At 30.6% G+C, this 21,630-nt stretch overlaps 2 long non-coding RNA genes and 1 other non-coding gene across 3 annotated transcripts; all 3 read right to left on the bottom strand.

Moving 5' to 3' along the window:
• Positions 1-1,712: 1,712 nt before the first annotated feature.
• On the bottom strand, positions 1,713-2,990 carry LOC121174665 (uncharacterized). Its single transcript, XR_005890928.1, has 3 exons — positions 2,903-2,990; positions 2,198-2,613; positions 1,713-1,942 (listed from the first exon to the last, which is right to left on the bottom strand). It is a non-coding gene; the product is annotated as an uncharacterized lncRNA (long non-coding RNA).
• Positions 2,991-3,158: 168 nt separating this feature from the next.
• On the bottom strand, positions 3,159-4,011 carry LOC121174664 (uncharacterized). The gene is made up of 2 exons (XR_005890927.1): positions 3,924-4,011; positions 3,159-3,635 (listed from the first exon to the last, which is right to left on the bottom strand). It is a non-coding gene; the product is annotated as an uncharacterized lncRNA (long non-coding RNA).
• A 4,473-nt stretch (positions 4,012-8,484) lies between these two features.
• On the bottom strand, positions 8,485-8,578 carry LOC121174684 (small nucleolar RNA snoR126). Its single transcript, XR_005890958.1, has one exon. It is a non-coding gene; the product is annotated as a small nucleolar RNA snoR126 (small nucleolar RNA).
• Positions 8,579-21,630: the final 13,052 nt, after the last annotated feature.

The raw sequence follows: 21,630 nt of genomic DNA, 5'->3' as shown, positions 1-21,630 counted from the left end.
ATGCTCTATGAATCGAGCTAAACTATTTTTTTTAACTGAATTGTATTCTAAAAAATTAGTTTTTCAGTTTCAAATCAACATTTTTCTTACTTAGTTTTAGATTAAATTGTGTATGTGCTCGAAATAATTCATTACACTATTTACACTTGTAATTTGTTACTATTTAACTTCAAATATTGTTGGTGTAGTCAATCTAATAGTAAAGGATTAAATCCAATTTGTAATCTTCAACTGTCTTGATTTTCTTATGGAATGAAAAAACAGAGGGTTGCACAATAACGAGATATTAAAGCTTACCCTTCATCTTCTTATACAATATATGTATGAGTGGTCTAAACGACTTTATCCAATAGATAAAAAAACCTATATTTTAGGTTCGTATGTTCAATTAGCATGAGTACGCGTGCCACCTTACACCGAATATGAACTCAAACATACCAATAAACCAATAGTATTTTATTATTCTAATCTCAAAAGTGGTTTCATTTGGATTTCAATCATGCTAACAATTAGATTTGTGGTCCACATTTTGCACATTTGAAGGCATAACAAAATTATAGGCTTAACTAACATTTTACTACCGGAAAAATATTTCATTTTGATTTTATTACTTAAAATTATCATTCCTTTTTATTTTTGTATTTTACATTTTTATGTTAGATATATTGTAGTATATATGATAAGTAAAATTTCATTAAATGATGTCGTAACAAATTAATAAAGTATCATATCATAAATTACATATCATTTAATAAGGATAAAGTATCACATCATTAATTATAAATCATTTATGAATCTTTCAATAAAAGTGAGTATTAAAATATAAAAAGTATGTGGTACTAAAATAGAAATAATATTAATTTAAGTAGTAAAATCAAGACGATGTATTTTACTAACAATAAAAAATTATTTAAGTCAAAATTGTATGTTGAAACAAATTCCTTAGTTTACTTATAGACCAATTTACTATTATACAAAACACATATTTTTCATATAATGTTAGCTTCTTAAGTTACATTCTGTGAGGGAGAAACGAAGGCACGATGTCTAGTTTTTTTTTGTATATTAAAGGAAGGTTAATAGAGAGAGTAGCTGGTTTGAACAAACATAATTTAAAAAGGCCACCATTACATTATTTACCTCAATATATCATTCTAATGAATGATAATTCGAACAAATGAATTTAATTATTTTTATAACTAAAATTATTTAATAACTTCCTAAATCATTAAACCACTACAACTTTAAAAAAATAATAAAGGAAAACAATTAATGTGATTAGTAATACATTATTCCCCAGAGAAATATATGAACATTATTTAATATTGAATGTAATATTTTTTAAAATTAAAATTATTTTTATTTGAATTTATTCCGCATACCAAAATTTAGATGTGACAATCAAGTGTCTCTTACAATCTAGATAAAAAAAGAATGTAATCCTTTTATGTCAGTCTTCTAGCACCATGACTGTGGAAAATGTCACCTACAAGAATTTCCACTCTCAAATCAATTCAAGTTCTAACTTATAGGCATAGATATGGAGTAGAGAAGTAGCATACCCTTTTCTTTGCATGATCAAGTTTATACGGAAGCTCCTTTCTTGTTCCTCGATAAATATTTCCTTATGGGCCACAACTAATAAACACAACTAATTTTTTTTTAAGTTGCATATTGAGAAGAAAAAAACTAAGAAATCAAGCTGCCTTATATATATATATATATATATATTTTCCTAACTCTACCCGGTACATCAAAGTGTCCCCTCACTATCTCTATTAATCACCCCCTCACACGATATCCAAAAAAACTCAGAAAGTGAAGATATATAACTGTTCACAGCTAGAGAGAAAGAAACAAAAAGAAAGACTCACTCACACACGGTCACACACCATGAAGCTCGTTTGGTGTCCAGAATCAGCATTGAAAGCATACATCGACACTGTTAAATCAGTAAGGACCCTTTAATTCAAGAGAAGCATCAATCACATAATAATGTATAACTTTCTTTCTTTAGCTGCTTCATTTTCTTTTCTTGTTCTTTATCCCTTTCTGTCCCTCTTGATTTGCATATACGTAATTTGTTTGGCACAGTTACAACTTTGGTTGTATATGATGTATGTAAATTTGGTTATGCATGCAACAAAGTAATTGATATTTTATAAACTTAAAGATTCTGTAATAATTAAACACATACCAAATGGATGGATATATCTTCCGGTTGAATTTCAATATGATGAATTGATATTCTTGGCCTTTGATTGTTGTTTTTGCAGTGTGAGAAATTAAAGGAATTGGGGGTACCAGAGTTGCTATCAGCCATGGCTGCAGGATGGAACACGAAATTCATAGTAGAATCATGGTCCTACGAGGGTAGATTTCGCTAGGGTTATGAGGATGGCCAAAGTGGGTCCAAAAGGAGCAGTTTTGCATGCAAGAATGCATCACCTTACTTAATTAATTGCACCTTAATGTGGGTCTATTTGCACACTTACCTTTCACACGTGTTATGAATAGGGCCACCTAGCAGACTTTGAACTCACTATGAATTTCGAGTTCCTTCGCGCAGTCATGATGAAACTCAGGTGCTCCAAATTCCTTAAATTTCTCACACTGCAATTATAACAACACAAACCCAAATTAATCATATAGAAATTCAACCCAGAGATCCATTAGCAATTAGTGCAAATCTTTTTCCAAGAATTTACAAAATTAATTAATCGGTGAAATTGAAAGAAGGGGATTCATAATCTTGGAACGTAATTTAGTTACAAACATTCTTGTTCTATGAAAGAAATTAAGGTTCTTGATTTAGAATAAACGCATAATTAATTAGTGTAACACCCACGTTGGTTATTTTCACACAATTTAATATTAGAAAGGTTTTATAATATGTGTATACCTGCTGGAGATCGAGATGCTTGAATCCATCCATGTCCACGACGATCTTTGCCTAATCCTGGAAACAATCTTGCAATCTTCATCTAAATCATATGCAAAGAAGAAAAGAACGAAACAATTAAAATAGAATGAGTTTGTGTGTACGTGAGAAATGTACCTCTCTTCCCCTCTCCTCCCTCGTCCTTACACCGCTTTCTCAGTTTCCAAAAGTCCCCTAAACTGATTACACTTTACAGTTATATGTAAATTTGGTTATGCATGCAACAAAGTAATTGATATTTTATAAACTTAAAGATTCTGTAATAATTAAACACATACCAAATGGATGGATATATCTTCCGGTTGAATTTCAATATGATGAATTGATATTCTTGGCCTTTGATTGTTGTTTTTGCAGTGTGAGAAATTAAAGGAATTGGGGGTACCAGAGTTGCTATCAGCCATGGCTGCAGGATGGAACACGAAATTCATAGTAGAATCATGGTCCTACGAGGGTAGATTTCGCTAGGGTTATGAGGATGGCCAAAGTGGGTCCAAAAGGAGCAGTTTTGCATGCAAGAATGCATCACCTTACTTAATTAATTGCACCTTAATGTGGGTCTATTTGCACACTTACCTTTCACACGTGTTATGAATAGGGCCACCTAGCAGACTTTGAACTCACTATGAATTTCGAGTTCCTTCGCGCAGTCATGATGAAACTCAGGTGCTCCAAATTCCTTAAATTTCTCACACTGCAATTATAACAACACAAACCCAAATTAATCATATAGAAATTCAACCCAGAGATCCATTAGCAATTAGTGCAAATCTTTTTCCAAGAATTTACAAAATTAATTAATCGGTGAAATTGAAAGAAGGGGATTCATAATCTTGGAACGTAATTTAGTTACAAACATTCTTGTTCTATGAAAGAAATTAAGGTTCTTGATTTAGAATAAACGCATAATTAATTAGTGTAACACCCACGTTGGTTATTTTCACACAATTTAATATTAGAAAGTTTTATAATATGTGTATACCTGCTGGAGATCGAGATGCTTGAATCCATCCATGTCCACGACGATCTTTGCCTAATCCTGGAAACAATCTTGCAATCTTCATCTAAATCATATGCAAAGAAGAAAAGAACGAAACAATTAAAATAGAATGAGTTTGTGTACGTGTACGTGAGAAATGTACCTCTCTTCCCCTCTCCTCCCTCGTCCTTACACCGCTTTCTCAGTTTCCAAAAGTCCCCTAAACTGATTACACTTTACAGTTATTCCTATTTATAGGCAGTTGTTGGTTTGCTGACATAAGCACACCCTTAATGGGCTTAATCAGTTGCACGCCTGGTCCACTTCTTGACTAACAAAACTAAAACCCAAAAATAGGAATGATACCTGAAATAAGTTGGGCCATGAATGGAAACTGCAAATCTTTCTCAATTAACCTATAACAAAAAGATATAAGGTGATATTCTTTCCTGATGAGCACATGTACAACAGTAAAAGATAACATCAAATGTTTGGAAGATCATTTTTATGCATTACACCCATTGTAAAGATTTTATAAGATTAAATGTTATAGTTTTGAATTCCAATACAAAAGTGATCAAACATTTAACATTATTGAGTTCATCAAGAAACAAGTGAAAACAACAATATTTCTAAAGGCATCCAATAGAACATAAGCATTTTCACATTCAATGAAATCATCAGGTGCTTAATAAAAAATACGTGACTCAGATCATTAGTGATTAATCATTACACAGAAAGTGTAATCACAATTCACAACAGATTGACACTCTCTTCCCACACATCTCAAAATGATCAATAAAACTTTTGAGAAGCATCAAAATCATTTTAACCAAACAACAAAGAAAATTACCTCTGCAATTTGCTTACTTGGTTTTTGTTTTTCTGTCACATTATTATATCTTATTATGCTTCGCAAGAATGCCCCTTCTATGTTCTTTTTCTGGCCTGGGATATGCATATAGCATTACACATTCAAAGAAAGTCTCCCAAAAATGCTCTAGAGCAAAATTTTCAAATACAGGCAGTAAGCATGACCAACCTTTCTAATACCAAATGAAATAATAAAGGTTCAGGTATTTGAATTAACTTCTTAATAAAGGCAAAAGCTCACACGTGCACACATAAAATTGGTGTTGAGGAAACAAGAACTAAAAAAATATATCATACTAATTGCAACTTTTAAACTCAAGTTTGTTTCAATTTATTTAGTTTTTTGTAAAAGTAATTGTTTCCATCTCTTTCAAAACCTCTATTCAGGAAACTGCAAACTTGAAATATTTTCTTCATTTAACCAATCCAATCTCTCACAAATGAATCATCAATTAATATTCACCACTCAAAACAGGTAATAGGACTAATTCAGCATCAATTTCACTTAAATCCACAATTTTTTCACACTTGACTGGGAAAAACCACCAAAGCAAATTCAGCACATACAATGCGACACCGTACCTGAGAAGACACTACTTGGCTGAGAATTTCACCGTCACTTCACACCTATACAGCACACACAAAAGCCATTAAACGACAAACCAAACCATCAAACACAAAAGAATAAGAACGAACGAAAAAAACCAAAGGCAAGATTACTTACGGCAAGCGACGATTTGAGTGCAAGTTGGTTTCTGTGGAAAGTGGTGAGTGCGGAGAAAAGAGAAGGTGGTGGCTTTGGGAAGAAGTTTAGGCACGAAAGTGCTGACAAAAACCAAACACGTGAATCGCTACCAAACACGTGGCTTTCAAGACTTAACGGCTGAGATTGAATCAGGTATACAACATAGACTCATTCTAATTTTATTTTTTCGTTCTTTTTTCTATGGAGAATGATTTTGACAAGATTGCAAGCATAATTCAATATTCTTAATTTCCAGGGTCAGACAAAGAACTTCGTGGACATGAATGGCTTCAAGCATCTCTCCAACAGGTAAACATATGCAAAAGCTTTCTAATATTAAATTGTATGAGAAGAAACAATCGTGTCTTACATAAACTATATGTGCGTAATTGTGTTCTAAAATCAAGAATTGATCTTTCTTTTTTCTTTCATATATCAAGAATCTTTGTAATTAAAATACCTTGTTCAATTTCAAGATTAACTATGAATCATTCTTTCAAAGTATTTAAATTAATTAATTGGTAAATTCTTAGAAAATATCGTAACAAAAAAATTATTAGAAAAGATTCGCTCGAATAGAAAATATTCAATATATTGGTCAATTAATTTGCAATCAAATATATTTATTGAATCAAGTAGTCCAGCACCACTAACATATACAAATGAATTAACTTAAGAAAACCAAATATTCAATATATGGATCAATTAATTTTCAATCAAATGTATTTATCATCAAAATTATTATTTATAGACCACATATATCCTTTTACCAAAGACAATCATGCTTGAGTGGGGTAAAATATTATTATGAATAGTAAAACTCACTAAATATTTGTTTTGACAGAATCCTCCTGCTAAATATTAATGTAGTTGTATACTCAAGATTCAATCTCGGGTATTGATTTTTAGAGAAAAAAGATAATACACTCTTAGTGTAAAAAGTTGTATTCAATCTTAATCTATCATGTATGATAAATTTGTTAACTTTTAAAATATTTATCCTAATTTAATTCATAAATGATGTATGATTGAATGACAGTATAAATCTATACGACACTATCAATACATGAACATTAAACTTTTAATTTTATTTAGTCATCTTCTAATATTTAGTTAATTAAATAGTCGTTCCTAAATTATACGTAGTTTAAATTGAAATTTTGATCCTTGATTTGAAAGATGGACAATTTTGGTCGAGATGTTAAATAACTTCTGTTGACCGTCAAGATGTAAACGTTGACCAAAATAATTAGCAACGTGGCAAGAGAATTTTTAATTTATTAATTAATTATAATTGATAGAGTTATTAATTTAATTATGAATGTATTAAAAAAAATATTACCCTAGGAATGTGATGCTTTGAAAACACTACTTAAAGGGGAGCAATTGCCATCAACTACGAAATGCAATAATATTATATTTTTTCAATAAGAAAAAGATTTTATTAATAATATAATTATTTGAGTTGAGCATTAAGTTGTGTGCATTGTAGGCTATTAAAAAAAACGATCTCAGAAACATATTTATTCATCTGCCTATGTAGAGATGTTAAGTAGGGGTGTGTATGGTTAGGGGTCACTCGGAATTCAAATTAATCAAATCCGATTGGAACAGTATTGATTAAGTCATTTATGTATTTGGTTTGATTTTTTATTGAGTCATTTATTTATGTGGGTCAAAATCGAACAAATCGATTAAAATCTTATGGGTTGGGTCATAGGTTTAAATTTATAGATCCAGTTAAAATCAAACCGATCAAAATTTTTATAATTGTTTGATTTAACTTTAAATACCATTAATATTGGAACTCCAAGGCACTACAAAAAAGGCATGCTTTAGTGATCGACTGATTCAGTCGCTAATCCAAATTCGGTCGCTAAATCTCTTAGCCACCGAATAGCGACCAAATAATGTACGTCGCAAAAACTCTAGTCTCTAAACCCTCAGAGACCGAATTTCCATTCGGTTGCTATTTCACCACCGAACTACTGAGTCACAAGCACACAAAATTTGGTAGCTAGATATTTGGTTGCTATTTTGCTTGGGACCAAATCAGCAACTGAGGTTTGGGGTAGCTAATTTGGTCGCTAAGAAGTAATTAAATTTTAAATAAAATAAATTAAAATAAGATTTGGTTATTAATTTGGTCGCTAATAAAAAATTAAATTTTAATTGTAAAATAAATTAAAATAAAGGTCGTCGCTACTAAATAATAAAGTTTTAAAAAATAATAATTTCGGTTGCTAATTCGATCGCTAATTTTACATTCTAAAATGTTTTTTAAATGTTTTGGTCTAGTTTAACAATTAAATTTTAAATTTAAAATAAATTAAAAAACAACTCGATTGTTCAAAGAAAATATGCCATTATTTTTATTTATTAGATTTTAACCTGTTTAATAATTACCCGCCGTAAATATAATTTTTAAGATTAAGATTTAATAGATTTTTTCATTTATTAGATTTTAACTTGTTTAATAATTACCCGCTGTAAATATAATTTTTTTCATTTAGTAGATTTTTGATTTTTTCAGCAACTTGTGATGATATAATATTTCAAATTACAAGAGATAAGTATATAATATTTTCAAACACCTGAAGATGTCATTTTAAAACTGCTCAAGAAAGAGTTTGTAATTGCTGAAAAACTTATATTGAATGTAAATAAAGCTAATCCAAACACACTATGAGACTGCATAACAGAAACATGCTATATTAACAACCCTGCCACTTCACACCAAACTTTAAGGACTTCTTGTCATACATTTTTTTAATTTGTTTTTCAATTGTCTTCTCCTTGTAGAAGGGTTGCATTGTATCAATCAGCTTATAATGCATATCAGGAAAAAAGACATTCAAGAAATAAATGAACTTAAATCGTTTATAGCAAAGATGTGCAATGAGTTCTAAGTTCTAACAGTGAAACATAAGTTGAAAGGAGATGTTAGAGGCTCAGACATGCACAAACATTGTCATCACAGACCAAACAACTTGCTTTGGTCCTTATCAGAATCGAGGAATGTTCTCAGTCATCACAGCCCTTGCTCATGTTAAAAAGAACAATAGAAGAACCCAAATTAAAAAATGTAAAAATAAATAAAAATGCTGCGGGGGAGGGTCGCCTTCACTGGAAATCACCCCAACATAAGAGAGCAGCAAGTTTTTTTTTTCTGGTGCATGACAAAAAAACAGAAAAGGAGGAAGTGGGTAAAAGAAGAAAAAAAATGCAGTAAAGGTGCACCATATGGCTGTGGGTGAGATGAATCTGAGGGTCTATAAGTGTATCCACAATAAACCACACACAAGTGGTTTATACAAGCCTTCGTTTGACCTACCACCTATAATAAGCTAGGAAATGGCTTTGTTTGTTTTATCAGTTGCTAGGAAAAGGATTTGTTTCACATTATATCCTCTAAATCAAAACTTTAACTAATAAGTTCGAGCAGAGGAGGGAGATTGTCAAAAGTAACCCTAAATACATTCATTCAAACACTACTACAATTTTTAGATTTAACATCGCACGGTTAACATCGGTTATTCATTATAGTTAATTTTGTTTCAAAACCAGTTAGTTTTTCTTACCCATTCGTGTTACTATGATTATGTTTAAAAAATATAGTCATTCATTGCTCCTATCTATTAGACACTTAGTTTCAGTTTTAGTTGTTTGATTTTGGCTTTGGTCTAAAAGCTTAAGTTTCAAGTATCTTCCAACCATTATTTTGTGTGAAGACTCGGTGCCATTGATGCTTGAAGCCAAAGACACTAATTGTTTGTCTTGCTGCTCCCAGTTTAGGTACTCTAACTTTTGCTGTCTAATTAGTTCATGTTCTTCATTCAATAACCTTGTTGGCCTCAATTTTTTGATATAAGCTTATGCAGCTGATAACCCTTTATTGTTGCAACAACCTATTGTCGCCACGTAAGATAGTTTTCATATGTGTTTGTTTGTAGTCGGCACACGTTTTGATGCATACTTAGATCAATCCAAGAATCTTGTGACATTGGATTCAACTAGCGTTTGAGACTTGTTAATACTAAAACAAACACACCCTTCCTCGTCTAATTTTAGGTTTGGGATGTAATAGATAAGATACTAGGCAGAGTTATGTTTGATCATTCAAGGTCTGATATAAAGATATGTAAGCAGTAATTAATAAATGAGAGAAGGACTATGGATAAATTATACGCTATAATATTCATTGGGTTAATGTATATCCATAGTTTCAAAGACTAATTCAATCCTGAGGCTTGTGTATTTCTTGTGACTGTGACAGTGCGAATGCAAAGAAGATTCTCTCTGTTGTTCAATGGCTCACGCCATTGACCAACAAATAGTGCTTGTATTATACTTATTCTACAAAAAGCATACTCATATAGAATTCTATTTTTTTGGGTGGTTGAGATTTTGTGTGTTTGCTAGGTAGGAGAGGGAGATAGGTATGCCAGTGGATGTGATTATTTGGCTTGAGGGTAGTTGGCTTTTGAGTTGTGATTTGTTTCTAGAAGCTGATAACAAAATTTAATCCCCGTAACACAAATGGTCTCATATATTCCTAAAAATGAGAAATTGATTTCCAGCAGCCCATAACCTTTGTAAGGTAGAAAATACCTTTGTGTGTTTTTTACTTTTAATATTATGCATCATGATGATGAAGTCCCTACATTATATGCATTTATCATACATTTTTTGTATCATTCTGATTTTCAATCAATTTCATTCTATTAGTTTTCTTAATTCTGTTTGTTCTCTTGGGCGCAAAGAGAAGGAAAAAAAGCTAGGAATAAGATATTGAAATTCAAAAACAGCTACATATGGGTGGAAGTCTGTGAAATTCAAGGACTTGCATGTCTGTGCAAGTCCTTGTTAGAGTTTATTTCACTTTGAATATTTGGGGGCAATGGTTAGTTTGGGCTTTGATTTTGGTTCATGTTTGTGGAGTCATATTGTGGGGCTGTTTGACTTGTTGATAATTTGAATGTGGTAATACACATTTGAGAGGGGGAATTAATGTTGAATTCAAGTGAGTTGCATCTAAAGCTAGTTGCGGGGCAGTTTGACTTGTTGGAAATCTTTTGTAGTTGCAAATTTCTTTGGAAGAGAATTTGCTAAAGATGATGACATTTCTTCTTATGTGTATCATAGTTATTAAAAATAGATTAACTCTATTATTTTTATTTGAAAATTTGTACTAAAGTAATAGTATTGAAACTAATAGAAATAAAGAATAGAAATATTCAATGGTTTTGACCTTTCCCCATCTTTTGCACTCTCAATTTTTGAACTAGTAGCTCCATCTTATTCATGAAACTACTTTATAGTTGCATCTAAAGCTATCAGATCAACTTGTATTGTCTTTCCATGAGAATATCTTTCTCCAAACCTTTTAAAACTGATTGAATTCTTATAGAATGACATTACAAAGACAATAAAAGTTGAGTTTGGAATTCAGGGTGGAATTTTGTTGGTAAAACATATGAAACTAGCTTTAACTTTTGCTTTTGTCTTTGCTTGGCCAAAAAGAACAGTGGTAGTTAGTTTGTGGGAAGCATCTTTTCCATTTATATATGATGCATGATTTCTAGATGGAAAAACAGGTCAACCTAAGCCAATGGTGGGATGGTGGGTTAACTGCCCTTTCTTTTAAACTTATTTGAAGGTCAACCCATCAACTTTTTAATAGTGGGTTAGGATGTGTAGTATGGCTATAATTTAGAAAAAAAAAAAAAAAGCAGTTAGGCTATGTAGCATGGCTATAATTATTGCTTTACTGATAGCTTCTTTGTTCATAGGTTACAAGCATTGGAATATCTCAACCTCTATCAGGAAGTGTTGATGGCATCATCGACCCTCCATCCCCCGTCAGACGCCACGTGAAGTGGAAGATGGCCCGCACCAAGAAAACAAGGGAGATGACGATTGAGGCTGCAAAGGAAATCGTTGAAAAGATCGCAAGTCATTTTCAACTAACCATTAGAATTATATTTCTTTATTTTGTGAATGCCATGTGCAAATGTGTCTTTTCTGTGCAGGATTCCTTTGAGGAGTAGGCGTCACAAGGATCCTTCATCCCCCATCGACGTTAGGATGTTCTCACTACTGCTATTGGATGTCCAGAGCACCCTGGACGTGTCCGTGCTGCTGGAGCCGGTGTCACCATCATGAAATACTTTGGATCAGCTCCACGGATGTCCCACAGCTCTTCCTCGTTGCCTCCTGAAGAATTGTAGCAGCTGACCCAGCAAATCAGGGACCAGCTAGAGGAGTCGATCACATAAAAAGTGACTCGACAGCTTATGACATCATTCGGCCAGATGCAGTCCCAGTTTCGGTCCCAGATGCAATCTCAGGGACTTGCACTGCCTCTGGAGCCTCTGATTGGTCCCTCAGGTCCTCGAGTAAGCACAAAGGAGAGTTGTGTTGATTCCTCAGGAAACAATCCTGAGACAGGTGACTCAGACAGGTGCGGCTTATACATCGAAGCAAAGGTGGGTGTGGAGGAGATTAAAGATCCAGATGTTCCCGTTCCTGTACCCACTGATGAGGTTTCCTTAGTGGGGCAGACAATTCATACCTTTCTTGCTTAGCTAACACACCTGGTCAAGCATTTATCATATATAGCAGGTACTTTACTCTTACTATATGTTTCTTCTTTTTGAATTAATTCATTCAATGTGACTCAAATTAGGACATTTAACTTTGTTTCATGAACAGGCAATTGTGTCTCCGAAAAAACCACCTCAAAACCCGGATCCGAAGGTCGATGATCTGCTTTATCTGATGACATTGACCATCCCAGAGCTTTTGTTGAGGCCTTACCAGGTTACATGGGATGCCACCGTGTTCGGGGTCTTTAATCCAAACTTCTCACTCTACATAAAGCATGAAGAGCTCTCCAAAATCGTACACGGTGGTCAATGTCTCAGCATATCAGTGTTACATTGTGGATTCTATAAGTCATTTTAGATTACTTTTAATTACCTAAGTTATTGCTTTCAATTCATAAATATTTAACTTTGACTTAACATAAATAGGCATCTGACTCAAACAAGTATACGATCGGGGAATTCTGATCTGTATGGATTCCTAGAGCCACAGTCCATTCAGAGGTCTGGGCAATCGCAGTTTGAGGCTGGAAGATACATAAAGAGTTAGATGCAGAGTTCAAAACACAATGTTTACCTTGGAGCCTACTTGAATGGGTAAGTCACACAAAATAACTGAATTTAATTAATGTTTACTAATATACTAACCCATATTTGTCTCCACTACAGGGGACACTGGCAGATGGTGGTCATCCTGCCCAAGGAATACCTAGTTGTTTGGTTTTGTTCATTGCATAACAGGCCATACAACTACCTTAAGGGGATAATTAACAGGTCAGTGTTCTTTTCAATACATTTGCATTGAAATACCTCAACAACATCAATTGTTACTCGTCTGGAACAGTGCCTTAAAAGGTCTTGATGATGCTCCACAGCCTAAATCAAAGACTGCTGCTAGGTGGATGTCGTCAAGGTACGTCATTTACATAAAACTTCCACTTATATATACTTCTTATGTGTGGGTACACTAATTATTTAATTAATATCTAAAAGGAAGCACTGAGTGCGGCTATTATGTCATGCATTGGATGTCCACCATCATATTAGGAAGTTTTAGGAATAATTGGAAAGCGGTACGTTTATTTCAAACAAATTCGATTTTTTTTTTTATAATTTGTATTACTATTAACTTATCATTTATTTCATCATGCATTATTTTAACGATCCTAGACCATTGGAGCCAGAGAGATTAAAGGTACTTCGGATCCAGTGGGCACCATATTATCTCCGAGTTAAAGCTCAGAGCTAGGATTTAGGGACATTAAGTTTAGCTTAATTTACTTTGGTTTAATATTTTTTCCATTTCCTATGTTATTTGAACATTGAATTAATTTGTTGATAGTTTTTAATAATAAATCAATTATTCATTGTTTATTGTGATTAAAATTGCTTGAAAGCATAATAAAATGTTTATTTGTTGTGAATTGGGTCTGAAATTGCATTTTACAGGTACAATTTTGGGTTTATTGTAAAAACATAAAGCTTATACAAAAAAAAACATGAAAACAACATCGGTTATTAATAAAAACCAATGTTAATATAGTAAACAACATTAGTTATTTAGAAAAACCGATGTCAACATACACCTTAACATCGGTTTTTCAATAAACTGATGTTGGTTATTTCTAATAACATCGGTTATTTATACATAACCGATGCTAATATACAAACGTTAACATTGGTTATTTATAAATAACAGATGTTATATATAGCTAACTACAGCAAAATAAGTGTATAGATGATGGACGTTCGCATCGGTTATACATAAAAAACCGATGTTAATCTATTAGTTAACATCGGTTTTTCTAGAAAATCAATGTTAATCTATTAGTTAACATTGGTTTTATATCAAAACCGATGTCAACGTTCATCATGTATACACTTATTTTGCTGTAGTGCTTTATATATAACATTGGTTATTTAGAAAACTGACGTTAGCATTTTTATGTTAGCATCGGTTTTTAAAAACCGATGTTAACAATAATACATTCAACATCGATTTTAAAACCGATGTAGAATGTCATAAATAACCGATGTTAAAAGTGAAAGATCATAACTAGCAATTCAATAGGTAAACATAAGATTTATACTCTTACTTCTGTCAGCACAAATTGCAAACACATTTCTTTATGAAAGACAAATGTGTTTGGATATTATTCATCACCAATCCAACATTAACCTTGTTTCTATGTTTAAGCATTGGAAGTGTAAAACATCCATTTGACATGGATAAAAAAAGATTTCCAAACACACCCTAAAATAATCAGCTAGGCCCGTTCAATTTTTTCTCTTTTAGATCTATGTCAAGATATAAAAATCCAATAGATAGGTCTGCTTGGTGGTTGAAGGGACAAGGTAAGGGCGCGATTGTGGATTCAAATCCTTTCTACTAGCAAATTTATATTATCCTCTTTTATAATTTGACAAATCCAGTGACTCTTAAAAAAGAATTTGACAAACATAATTTATATTATCCTCTTTTATAATAGCCATTGTTGGGTCCACTAGAGGCCTGATCTACAAACTACACAAATAAGACAATAAATCATACATGCATATATGCTCACCAGTATATGTACCTTCATACACACACAAACAAATTATGTATAATTCCAAATGTATATCTACTAATCCCAGGACTATGTATCACTAACCTGAAGAAAGTAAGCAAACGCAAATTTTGCACTCAAAATAACAAGCCAAAATAGCATATACCTAAGAAAAGGAGCAAGGTATCAAACTAATTAGTGCAACAATGCAAAACTTCAGCTTGCATGTAAAATTAATTCCAGAGCGCACACAATATTTTAAAACAATAATATATCAACATAATTCTAAAATATTTTAAAACACGAAGAAAGAACATAACTTCTTGCTTATGCCTAAAAGTTATAGAGTTGGAGATATGATAACATGCGAAGATAATCATATATAACAGGATGGCACGTATTCAAGCAATACAAAAGAATTTATATCTTAGTGGGCAAAAAATGTTATCGAGTATAGTTTACCAGATATAATGCTATGAGACTAAAAAAAATTCATGATATGGTGGAACTAATTATTTATTTATCTTAAAGAAGGAATTATGTACCTACATATTTAAGTATTTTCATCAACTAATATGATTTTAAATAATTTTTTCATTTTTTATGTATTATAATTAAATTAAAACTTATATTGTTTAAAATTATTTTTGAACATTTAAATACTTTATTTAAGAATATTATTTGTAAACAACAAAGAAATTTTTTTTCCATATAAGCTTGATTTGCTTATTAACTTTTTTTAAGGACCAAATATTTACATATAAATAAAAAATTAACAATGCAATAATTCATTAAAATAAATTGTTTTACAAAACAAAATATAAAAAGCAGTATTTAAAGTTTCATAATAAAAAAGAAAATAAACATGTCATCTAGTATATAGTTTCCCATAATAAATTAGCAATATGAAAATATGTAAAAGGGTTTTTAAATTCAATAAAGGATAAAAAATATTTTTGAATAAATTAGAGAAAATAAAATTTGAGAAGAAAAAAATGCTACTAACTTATATTTAAGTTAACTGCTACTTCAATTAACTTGAAAATAAACTATAAACAACTAAAATAAGTTTGTGTACTAAACAAATTTCATTTTGTTTGAAGTAGATTATAAGGTAATTAAATGAATTTATAAGTTCTGCACCTAATAAAATTAACAAAATATCAAAGTATATTTTCTGAAATTATTTAAATTTTCATCACACACACATATATAGTCGAGCAAAAGGAGACTGCTTTTTATATTTTCATGCCTAATATATGATTTGTTTTCACACCGTATTCCTCTTGGGCTTGCTTGTATGGGTTTCGAGCATATTGCTAACAATCACTATCAACTACAATTTCGATGTTGACTTATACCACTTTAATGCATCCTCCTAAAGGCTTGCAAGGCTTCTCAATACTTGGCTGGTCAATCTTGCAAGGCTCCTATTCTACTTGGAACTTAGAGCAACAACAATATTGTCACTTAAAATCATATATCATGCATTAGACATATGGGAAATCCCTGCATGAAAAGCTCTTAATTTTATAAATTCACCAACAGCAAGAAATTCAAGAAAATAAATTATATAAATTTTAATAAGCTTTAAGACACTAGTCCTTGGCCAACTTTGTTTTAACACCAAGGCAATTACCATGGCTGTTCATAAATCCATATTTACAGAACAAAATTGGGGCATGGGGCTCAATACAAATCAAAAACAGGTTCTAAATATGTATTAGACTAACAACGGCAACCAATTAGACAAAGAGAGACTTAGTGCTCTAAGAATCAAATTCGCATGCAAATTGAAAATTATAGGATTAGGAAAATCCTCACCTTTTCCCACCTATCTTTACTCTTCAAAACCGAAAATGATTCGAACTCTTGTCTTCTCCTTAGAGAGAAATACATGAAGAAAGGATGGATGAAGATTATTCCTGCACCCAAATGGAGATTCTAGGAGCTTAAAAATTCACTCTTTAAAGTATCAAAATACAAGGAATCTTAAAACTTACTTCCTAGAACCTATATGGATCACAACAACTTGACAGAAAAGAAAAAAAGAATAAAAAGGAGAGAAAATTAAAATACAGTTGATTTGAGGATTAGGAACTATCAATGAGAAGCAAATGGATATGTGAACATTGTTTTATAATTTCATGTGAAAATCAAAGTGATTTTGATGGAATAAAAAGCTTTGCCATGAAAGTGGAACTGGGAGCATCGAGAGAGAAGAAAAGAAAGCGTTGGGGCCTTGGAGGAGAAGAAATGTTTGATAAAAATTCACAGCAATGCTAAAACAAGCAATGTTGGTAGGCATTATATATATGTTATTTAATTCAATTGTGAGAACTGAAATTAATTTATATAGTAAATAAATATACTTAAATAAATTGAGAATATTTTCTATTTTTAAAATATTTATTTATGTAATTTACTGACAGTATTTTTTATCTATATTACAATAAATAACATGAATTTTTTAATATAGATAAAAAATGTTGTCACTAAATCAGAAACATTATTTTAAAAGATAAATATAATATATAAAATAAAAAAAATTATATAAATATACATATTCTAATTTATGTAAAAATAGAATTTAATCTTATATGTTATATTTTAAAATATTTTGGTCGCAAATTCAGTCGCGAATTACACCAATAACAGTGTGGTCGATACTTTCGGTCGCTGCCGGACACCAAAATTTTTTGGTCGCTGATTTCGGTTGCTAAATAGCATTTTTCTAGTTGTAAGGATTGAAACTTCGAACTTATTAAAATATTACTTTTAAGTACATTGTTATTTGTTTTACCTTTTTTTATTTATGTTTATGATATTAATGATCACATTATAGGAAATAGCGTGATTCAAATTATTATAGTAAATCTCAGTTTTTTAATTTATATTAGTCAATTTTAAAATATTATGTTGATGATATTAAATGAATCAATTTTATTATTTTTAAATATTTGATAATACTGTTTTAACCATGTTAAATATTTGGATGAATTATGATATAAAATAATAATTTTAAAAAAATCAAATTTAAATAAATATGACTTGAATTTCAACACACACACACATATATTGTTGTATATGCTCATCGTGGGTCTCAATTCTCATACATAATAATGTAATATTCTTTTTTGAAGGAAATACATAATATAATATATAATACCCATAGTTTGTAACTTCAAATTAGATAAGAGGCTAATGTTGTCAAATATATATAAAAAATAACAAAAAAATGTGTCATGTTCTTAAATTCGTTTTTATTTTTTTATCTAAAAAAAATAAAAAATTAATAATTTTTGTTGTCATTATTAATTCTTTTTTTAAGCTCCTGTAAAATAAATTATTTTTGCTCCCTCTATCTTGAAAACATTAGGCCATGCGTTTAGTGTGTCTTCTTTTTTTTATTTTAGTTGATTTTTGAATAACTATAAAAAATTCTCATTATTATAACTTTATTTCATATTTTAAAGAAAATAACAAAAGATATTATCACTGTTTCTTAAAATTCTTAATTAAAAGCATGAAATATGTAAAAAAAAACATTTTCTAATTATTAATAAATATATTAATCAATTGAAAATAGAAATAGATAAGATAATTATAAACCTTATGCTAGCTTTGTATCTTTTATATATCCAAGACTATGGGGAGATCGACTTGCATTTCTTTTGAACTAGAAGTATCATAATGACTAAGACAACCATCAAAGCCTGAGAAGGAGAATGGAGAGCATGTAAAGTTTTCTTAGGTATACACACCTAATTTTTTTTTCTTTCTTTTTTCTGTATGGATATGATTTAGACGAAGAATAATTTCAAACATAATTCAATAATTTTAACGTCCAGGGTTTAAAAAAGAACGTCATGGACATGGATTCAAGCATCTCTCCAGCAGGTAAGCATATGATTAAACCTTTCTGATATTAAATTGTGTGAAAAAATGTGTGTTACATAAACTAAATGTGCATAATTGTTTTGTTCTAAAATCAAGAATTAATTTTTTTTCATAAATCAAGAATCTTTGTAATTAAAACACATTGTTCAATTTCATGATTATCTATTTTTTTTTATCAGAATTCCAAGATAAACTATTAATCCTTCTTTCATTGAAACAGAATCACACATAAAAAACAAAAGAACAAAAGACTGACCCCCACAAAAACTCTATTTTCGTTGAATAATACATACCTGAATTTTGGCTTCCCACCATTCATCACTAGCAGCAATGGCTTTCTTCTCCCCATCCCAGCCAAGACCCGTGTCCTTTCCAATAAGCTTAGCCCATAATTGTCATTCCTTTTTCAAAGAATCCCACCTATTTCTAAATTGTTTATATTCATATCTCAAATTTGTTGCCTTATTGAACTTTTCTGCAATATTTGCCCAACCAAGCTTACTGAAGTGGTTGTGAGGTTTATTTCTAGCATTCACCTCTTCTATGCACATATTCAACATAATCTCAATATTTTTATCACACCATTCTGCTTTCTTTCTTTTCACAAGAACTTGATTGAGAGACATCTCACAAGCTTAATGAAACAAACAAAAGCATAACCCTAATCCATAATAATTCAAAATTTAATGAGAAGAAAAAGAAATTAATGAAGAATTGGTTAACCTGTGATGCTAACAAAGGAAGAAGAAGAGATGACGAAGGATGATCGGAAAGAATGACGAAGGATGATTGGAAGCACGAGAGAGAAATTTTGAGGAAGAAGAGAGAGAAATTTTGAGGGTTTAGAAAATGAGGAGAGCATGCTTTGTCATTTTGAAATTTTTTGAGGACATAATTGTCCAAGCATTATTTAGGGAACAGATTTCCGAAAAGAAAATTTCACAAACTGGAAATCTGAGCTTCAAAAAAAGATCTGCTGAAAGCTTATACTTTTATAAAAGCTAAAAAAATTTAATAACCAAACACTCTTAAAAAAAATAAAAAATGTTTTTCTAGTAGATAAGATGGTAAAAGATTTTTTTCTAGTAGATAAGATGGTAAAAGATCTTTTGGCCTGCATCCAAACGGACCCGTATACCGTTTGTATATGTGCATTCCTCTACGTAGGTAAAAACTTGTTTGCACACATAACTACACATTTGATCATTTTTTTTATGACCTTAGTAACAAACTACCTTATATAGTGAATGTCTAATAGTTATCATAGTAATAAATCTGGATAGAGTAAATGGTAAATCAAAGAGCTGTATAGTTTAGCTTTACGGATTCGTTTCTTAGTTTGTTCAGACAACATATTGCTAATTTGTTGCATTCTCTCGATTTTCTCTCATAGTCATGACATTTACTGTGAAAATGTCTTTATTTTTTTTGCTTGGTGTAAATATTTTCTTCTAATTTTCTATCATTTTTTTTTACTTTTACTCAAATTTCCTGACAGTTCTCTCTCTAACTATGGTATTCTCAACATAATTAATTATATGGTGGTATGAGAAAAGAAAGATCGAACTTATTGTCCACCCTCCTCTCTTACCCCATCACCTTACGCTTGTAAATGAATACAGTCGCAACTAACCCCGGTTATCATTTGTTTAGTGCAAGAAAAATAGAGTGAAAAAGACAATGATAGCCATAAAATAGAAAGATAAATACAATGTATCCAAACTATATTTTTTTATATTCAAATAAATCTATGCAATGAATGAGTTATAATATATCGTCTTTGTACTCCACTCCATCTTGTACTCCACTCCATCTCTATATTAATAGCATTTCATTTTGCTTCTTACAAAAATCTATAATGTATCTTTAATTATATTCAATTGCTTTTTTACATTTAAGAAAATCTATTCATGACAGTTCAAAAATAAATATCGGAGATGATATCTTATATTTAATTTTTAGTATATAAGATAAGTAAAATTTCATTAAATGATGTCGTAACAAATTAATAAAGTATCATATCATCAATTACATATCATTTAATAAGGATAAAATATCACATCGTTAATTATAAATCATTTATGAATTTTCAATAAAAGTGAGCATTAAAATATAAAAAAAGTATGTGGTACTAAAATAGAAACAATATTAATTTAAGTAGTAAAATCAAGACGATGTATTTTACTGACAATAAAAAATTATTTAAGTCCAAATTGTATGTTGAAACAAATTCCTTAGTTTACTTATAGATCAATTTACTATTATACAAAACACATATTTTTCATATAATGTTAGATTCTTAAGTTACATCCTGTGAGGGAGAAACAAAGGCACGATGTCTTGTTTTTTTTTTTTTCAACTCTGAACTATTATAACTCGTAAGTTGTACATATTTTAAAATTGATAACATGTATATTAAAGGAAGATTAATAGAGAGAGTAGCTGGTTTGAAAAAACATACTTTAAAAAGGCCGTCATTACATTATTTACCTCAATATATCGTTCTAATCAATGATAATTCGAACAAATGAATTTAATTATTTTTATAACTAAAATTATTTAATAACTTCCTAAATCATTACACCACTACAACATTAAAAAAATAATAAAGGAAAACAATTAATGTGATCAGTAATACATTATTCACCAGGGAAATATATGAACATTATTTAATATTGAATGTAATGTTTTTTTAAATTAAAGTTATTTTTATTTCAATTTATTCCGCATACCAAAATTTAGATGTGACAATCAAGTGTGCCTTACAATCTTGATAAAAAAAATGTAATCCTTTTATGTCGGTCTTCGAGCACCATGACTGTGGAAAATGTCATCTACAAGAATTTCCACTCTCAAATCAATTCAAGTTCAAACTTATAGGCATAGATATGGAGTAGAGAAATAAGATACCCTTTTCTTTGCATGATCAAGTTTATATGGAAGTTCCTTTCTTGTTCCTCGATAAATATTTCCTTATGGGCCACAACTAATAGACACGACTAACTTTTTTTTTTTAAGTTGCATAGTGAGAAGAAAAA

The sequence above is a fragment of the Glycine max genome, chromosome 3, assembly GCF_000004515.6.
Source record: "Glycine max cultivar Williams 82 chromosome 3, Glycine_max_v4.0, whole genome shotgun sequence".
NCBI lineage: Eukaryota > Viridiplantae > Streptophyta > Magnoliopsida > Fabales > Fabaceae > Glycine > Glycine max.
Note: the sequence above shows the minus strand (reverse complement) of the source record. Positions and strands in the feature narration are given on the sequence as shown.